Here is a 7,526-nt window from a genome sequence, read left to right as displayed (position 1 = left end):
GGCAGGAGACTGACTTTCCTTGAAGTTTACGCCTCAGATACCGCCTTCACACAAAGTGTGCGTGGCAGGGAGCTGCAGGTCAGTAGGGACGCCTAGCAAAGCCAAGTCTCAACCACTCCTCAAAAGAAAAGAGAAGACCGTCCTGTCATCTACCATTTATAATTGACCCAATCCTTAACATATATTGTTCTTTGAATTATTGCCATTAATGGAATGAAGCTGTGACACAAATCCAAGATGAACTCTCCATATCACAAAGACAAACCTATACAGATACATTTTCTCAGCTAGACTCAATCCAGTCCCTGACACAATCAACTAATCACATGAAGTCAATTTATTTTTTTAAAAAAATAATTTTCAAGACATTTATCTAAAAGGTAAAGTGTCTTAGCTGAGCTGGTGTTACATGCCTGTGATGAACTCACAATGTCACCATCTCCCCAAGATGTGTGACTGAATCACAAGGACAAAGCTTCAATGTCTTGCTTGTTCATTCTTTCTTTCTTTCTTTCTTTCTTTCTTTCTTCCTTTTTTAAGATGTATTTATTTCATTTATATGAGTACAGTGTCGCTGTCTTCAGACACCAGAAGAGGGCATTGGATCCCATTACAGATGGTTGTGAGCCACCATGGTTGCTGGGAATTGAACTCAGGACCTCTGGAAGAGCAAGCAAGCAGCCAATGCTCTTAACCGCTGAGCCAACTCTCCAGCCCATTCTTTCTTATTATAATAAAAATTAGGAAGATGATGTTCATCTGCTTGTCCATCTGTTTGCTCACTCATTTGAGAAGTAGCTGTTGAGTGCCTACTATGAGCTAGGCATTGTTATACAAACCACAGAGGAGTGCACAGAGTAGACAAAGGCCCCTGCCCTCAAGGATCCAGCATTCAAGAGCAGTGGTTCCATCCCCCAGGGCCATTCTGCTACAACCTGGAAGTATTTTTGCTTTTCACAGCCAGGGTAAGGTGGCTTACTATTAGCATCAAGCATCTATGATATAAAATTCGGGGATTCTGCTGGGCACACCGCAGTATAAGACAGTCTTTAGGAAGAAGACCAGAAAGGAAAGGAAGGAGAGAAGAAAGGAGAGATGGGAAAGGAGAGAGGACATAATGGAAGGAAAGGAGAAGAGAGGAGGGGAATGGAGAAGGGAGGAGGGGACAGGAGGGAAAGGGGAGGACATGGGAGGAGAGGGGAGGAGAGTAGGGGAGAGGAGGGGAGGGGAAGTCAGAAGGCAGCACTGGGTCACTGAAACTGAATCATGGAGGGTTGAGAGTCACCATGTGGATTCTGAGAACCAAATCTGGGTCCTCTGCAGGAGCAGCAAATGTTCTTAACCACTGAGCTATCTCTCCAGCCCCCAAACTGGACTTTCTAACCTTCAGTGTCTCTCTACCTTCCTAGCATTCAATATAATTTATACAACTTTTTTTCCCAAAAGAAGTCATATGTGCCCACTGGATTACAAGTGTTATTAAGAAACATAAAGCAAATAAATGCCATATGAATTTTTCTTTTTGAGACTTCATCTTTTAATCTGATGAAATATGTCAAAGATTATATGAAGCTGGAAATGTAGCTCAGTGATAAAATTGTTTGCCTGGTATGCATAAAGCCCTGGGTTTTATCCTCAGTACTTCATAAACCTGACAAGGAGGCACATGCCCACAACCCAAGCACTTGAGAGGTGAAAGAATAAGGACCATAAGTTCAAAGTCATCCTCAGCTACAAAACTAATTCAGGCCAACACATGAGACCTTGTCTCAAAAAAAAAGTAAGGTTATGTGAGTGTGGTGGTTAATATAACCAACTGAGCAAGATCTCTAGTCATCTAGGAGATGAGCCTCTGGGCACACCTGAGGGGTTGTACAGACTCAGTCACTGAGGCAGGAAGAACCACATTAGGTTGGGGTCCAGGGCTACATAAAAGGAGAAAGCAAGCCAAGCAGTAACATTCACTTCTTCCTGCTTTCTGGTTGCTAGCACACTGTGACCAGCTGCCTCAGACTCCTGCCACTGTGACTTCCCCACTAGAGTGGACTATATGAACCACCGATCATGAGGCAAATGAAGCTATCACTTAAGGTGCTTTTGTCGGGTATTGTGCTGCAACAACAAATAAATAATGAATACAGTGAGCCTGACAATTGTGTAAATATAATCTAATCCAAGAAAAAGAAGGCAAACAACATTGGCAATGAGTTGCCAATTGACAAAGGAGGATCAGATGTATTATATACAGACACTCAGGACCTATTATCTCTAATTTTGTCCATATTTAGATTTCACTCCACTATAAAAGGCTGAAAAGGTTAACAATAGTCACTGCTTCCTTTTGAATTAATATATTTCTGATGAAGCTTTCTTGAGCTATGACAGTGATTCAAAAGCAATATCTAAATTAATTGAGCATCATTTCAGAATTTATGTCTTTATCACAGAAAGCTTAAACCAAAAACTTCCAAGCTGGGCTTAGAAGACGGCTCAGTTTTACAACACTTGCTGCACAAATAAGAAGACCTGAGTTGAGATCCCCAAAAGCCATGTATCTGTAATCCCAGCACTCCTACAGTGAGATGGGAGGCAGAGAGGGGAGAGTCTTTAGAAGGTTCCTGATTAGCTAGCCTGGTCTCTTAGTTACTTTTCTACATGACCAAGAAAATGTATAAAAGAAAGCATGTAACTGGGCTTTTGGTTTCAAAAGGTTAAGAGTCCATAATGGTGGAGCAAACACATGGCAACAGAAGCAGCTGAGAGTTCACATCTTGATCCACAGCAGGAGACAGAGAGGGAGGCACTAGGAATGGAACAAGCCTAGGGAACCTCAAAGCCTGCCTGCAGCACAACAAGGAGGAGGCTCCAACAAGGCCACACCTCTTAATCCTTACCAAATAGTTCCACAAACTTGGGACCAAATATTCAAACATCTAAGCCTATGGATCCATCCTCATTCAAACCACTACAGCCGGCATAACAAGGTTAAAATCTAGGACTTGAAGTTTTCCTCTGACCTCCAACACACATGCACTGTGGCATGAACACACCTGAACTATCATACATAAACATGAACATACAAAATACACACATACTAAGAAAAGCTCAAGCCAATTTCATTTCACTAAATAGTATTAACATTTTTAGACAAAGCAAACATTTGTTGAAGCTCTGATTAAATTTTAGATTTTATTTTGCAAAAATGATTTCATCTTTATATCAAAATTTAAATTTTTTAATCTTTTAATGTGTGGTATGTATGTTCATGTGAGTGTGCACATGTATGCATATGGGAATGTGTATATGTATGCTCATGAGTATGGAAGCTAAAGTGTGTTTCTCAGTTACTATGCACCTTACCCTTTGAGAAAGGGTGTCTCACTAAACCCAGAGGTCACCAATTGGCTAGGGTGGCTAGCCAATAAGGTTCAGAGATCTGCCCCCTAAAGCTTATTGTGTTGACTCAGTTGCATGCCACAGGAAAAAACCTAGCTCTGGGTACCAGACTCAGTCCTCAGGCTTGTTCAGCAGGCACTTTCCAATACGGTCTTTTCCTCCTCGGCACCCAAACTTAAGTGTGTGTGTGTGTGTGTGTGTGTGTGTGTGTGTGGTTTTTAAACTTTAAGTTATAAATGTGAAGACTTAAGAAACAAACACACATAGATGGGGGTGATCCATTTAGAGTGTTGAGCACAGAAGGCACAACCCACTGTGAGAGACCGGGGCACCACATAGGGAGCGCAGCCTTAATTCTCTTTTCACCCCCAGGGCATGGTACCATGCCTGGCACATATTTCACACTCAATACAACTTGTCAAATGAAAAACAAATAGCCCTTTGGAGTAGCACAGAACACAAATTTTCGAACTGGAAAAATAAACTGAAACCCATCTTCTCACTTTCTGACAAGGAGATGGAGGCCTAAGAGGTTAAAACACACGGCTAATGGATGCATGCTGAAAGAAATGTTTTAGGGAGACTGAGCTGACATCCATCTATGGAATGCTGGGGAGGAGAGAGAGACTGGGAGCGAAGGCATGCGTTAAGAGATGCTTGCAATCATCACAGCACGAGGTAATGAGGGTGTAAGCTGGGATGATGGGAGTGGAATGAGAACCAGGGGAGGACCTGAAAGACACAGAAAAGGCTCCTCTCGGCAGGGCTGTCTTGCTGTCAGTGAGATGTCATCTTGACCTATTTCTACACATGCTGGTATCAATCATGATCCCCAGATATTTTTACCCATGCCCCAACCGCACAGAAGACATAATTAGCAATCCTTTTGACTCATCGAGGGCCTCTGGGAGTGAATCATACCCTCCACCACCCAATTATCTACCATAAACAGTTCAACCTCCAACTATTCTAAGCAATGGGTCTTTATAACGTCCGTTCAAGGACTAGTTTCTCCATTAACATTGGACTGGGCCCAACCTCTCTAACTTATCTTTTAAGAATCCCCCGTATTTTTCTCCTCCACCAAAGATAATCAATCTTAATGCACATTCCTCTGTAATGTAACAGTAAACAGCCTTGCAGAATCAGATCATAATCTTTATTTATCCTGAGCATGGTAAGATCAAAGCAACACTTGACTTCATAGTTTCTTTTAAGCTGTTACAGAAGGACAATGCCCTCCTCAGTGAGAAGAACTGGTTGATTTCGCTCTTCAGGACCAGCAATTCATAGGAAGTTACATTACTGGCTGTCAGGAGTTAGGAAGATAATTTACAGAAAGCCATTGGTGAGAAAAGTCAATGTGGCCTGGGCAGGCAACAGAGAGGCATGGGGTGAAAAGTGTGAGCTGCAGAGGTCAGCTTCAGGCCAGGTAGAAGTGCAGGAGAGGACATGAAGCCACAGTACAAGATGCGCAAGGTCAAGGGGGCTGACAGCTGTTCCCAATAGAGCCATGTGCAGCATGAAAACACTGAAGACATAAGAGACCACATGTACAACCATGGTCATTTAAGCTTATAATGGCATTGAGCATGGTGGCACAAGTCTGTAATACCAGTATTCAGGAGACTCAGACAGTGGAATTGCCTTTAGGAATGTGTCATATTTTTAATTTGAGGGGTGTATTTTTCTTTATGGGTGTTTTATCTGTATGTATGTCTGAGTACAACATGTATGCTGTGCCTGCAGAGGTCAGAAGGGCTGACATTATAGAAATGTATGAGCCATCATGCAGGTGCTGCAAACTGAACCCAGGTCCTTTGCAAGGGCATCCAGTGCTCTTAATCACTGAGCTGTCTCCAGTCCCCAGATCTGTCCAATCTTTAAGTAGCACATGAATGTACACACTGTGGAAACTGTTGCATCTTGTCCACCTAACCCCAGCCACTTAGGTCAACTCCAACCCAGCCCTTCTACTGCAAGCCTCAGAAACACACTGTATGTAGTCATCTCTATATCTTACCTCTCACCTTTCCTCTGCATGCAGCCCAATGGTAAAGGGCTATCAGACACTGCTGTACAATCTACCTACTCTTGCCAGTAGTGAAGGCAAAGGGTGCCCATGATAGTCTTCTGCCATATCACTTTTGTCCGTCCTTCAGAGAAAGAGCCCCTAGTGAGTGAGTTGAGAACAATATTTTCAAACCATCCATGGTACCATTCTGTTTCTCTCCAATTATCATTTTAAAACAGACTGGGTGTTATAGTTGAAGAAGCAGCACTTCCTTATTTGGAGACTGGTTTAAAAACTGCATGGTTGAAAATACATCCCAGCTCAGGGCTCTTTCTATAGCTGGGATGAAGAAATGAACAAAGCCAGGGCCCCAAAAGACCAATATAGTCAGCAGCTGCCAGGGACAGTTTCATACTGAGAATGGTTAGCTGGCTAGAGATCGGGTCTATTAAAAGACTTGGTTTCCTCTGCAAAAGTAAAGTTTGAATCCATTAATTCTTAACTGAGAGCTTTAGGGGGCTGGACCTGTAACATGAAAACAAACTAATTACAAAGCGGTTTTCCAAGTAAGGTCAAAGATTTCCTCCTTAAAGTAAAATCTGCAACTCTAACCAGGCTTTTGTTTTGAAAAAGTAATTAGAGCAAAAGAGCAATAGATTGTCTGTATGTCACCCCAGACTGAGAAATGGGTGCCCCAACATCTCATCAGCGCCTTTCATATCCACTCATTTATCCACATGTTTGTTAACTGAATGTCTAGTGTGTGCTTGACACTGGTTACTAAGAGCCAGAAAAAAAAGAAACAAAGACAAAGGTGGTGGAGCTATGCAAATTAGACAGCTTGAGGCAGATAAAGAAGAGGCTTCTGAAAAGTGAGAGTAAGCTACAAGATACGATAGCCACTGTGTCTCAACATGTCCTAGAAATTCACTGAATCACCAAGAGTCAGGCACAAGCCATACATCAGTAATCCAGAACAACAGTATGCATGTCAAGAACTAGTAAATCTAACAGCCGTGTGAATAAACCTGAGGAAACACATCAGGTGAGATACAAAAAGGCAGGAGGCCTCGGCGGATTACTATGGGTTAGTGATCTGGAATCATGGGCATGCAGTCAAGCTCATTTGTGATGATGGAGCAGGAGTAAGCCAAATCTTAAGGAAGACAAATTCCCATCTGTCAAGAGTGTACCATGTGTCAGGCATTTGGCTAATCACTTCCTGTAAGTCATCCCATTTCATTTCCCATCTGAAACTGAAGAGGGTTGTTTACAGATGGGAAACTGAGCCTCGGTGCCCTAAATCACAGTGATGTTACTGGCAGGGCCAGAACACAAGCAGTGAGGCCTGGCTTACAGGTCTATGCACAGTAAGTCCACGTACTTCCCTGATAGGAAGGCACATTGGAAAGGTTTTGGCACCTGGGAGAAAGTGAGAAAGTTCTGACTTCACACTAGAACATCCTGGCTGGGATGGAGCAAGCAAAGACAAGAGCAGAATAGTAACAGCCCAAATGGCTTCCTTTAACTTCTCAAATTAGGTTTGGTATGGCAGCTTTCGTTATTTTTTTTATTTTTATTTTGTTAACCCTACCTTTGACGTGGGCATCCAATTGCTACACACCGAAATAAAGGTTCCAGTGACTGAGGCCAGTTAGGAGGTTGAACAGGAGGATAATTAAGTTCACTCAGCAGGGGTGAGGAAGAATTGAGGGTCCCAGGCTACAGAGTGAAGCCAAGTTTCCTGCCATGATGAGACCCTTTCTACCACCAAAAGAACCACCAGCCCTGAGGTCCTGGTCCATATCTGCCAGAGAGAAGACAAGTGGGAGCCCTGGTGGCAGGGGCACGGAGCAGGTGTGCACCTACTGTTAGTCCCATGTGGGATCACAGCTACCAGTCAATGTTTTTTAAGAACAAAATTTAAAGAAAACATACAGTAAATAGCAACTGTTTACAATACAGTGGCTTTGTCTGGGAGATCCAAAGAAAATCATTGTCAGAAGTCTGGATCAGATTATTATTTAGTAGAAATGAAAGACTAGGAGCTCAGGAAGTGCAGACAAACAGAGACAGGCCCATGACAAGTGTTTACCAGATCTGCAAGATAAAAAAA

General features: G+C 42.8%; 1 long non-coding RNA gene across 1 annotated transcript in view; it reads right to left on the bottom strand.

Moving 5' to 3' along the window:
- Window positions 1-7,345: 7,345 nt before the first annotated feature.
- Window positions 7,346-7,526, bottom strand: part of LOC116085341 — a 1,507-nt gene continuing 1,326 nt past the window's right edge. Inside the window, exon 2 of the long non-coding RNA XR_004116505.1 lies at window positions 7,346-7,510. This is a non-coding gene — a long non-coding RNA (uncharacterized LOC116085341). The remainder of the gene's footprint in view (window positions 7,511-7,526) is intronic.

Source organism: Mastomys coucha, unplaced genomic scaffold (assembly GCF_008632895.1).
Source record: "Mastomys coucha isolate ucsf_1 unplaced genomic scaffold, UCSF_Mcou_1 pScaffold9, whole genome shotgun sequence".
Classification (NCBI taxonomy): Eukaryota; Metazoa; Chordata; class Mammalia; order Rodentia; family Muridae; genus Mastomys; species Mastomys coucha.
This window is presented reverse-complemented; position numbering and strand designations above follow the sequence as displayed.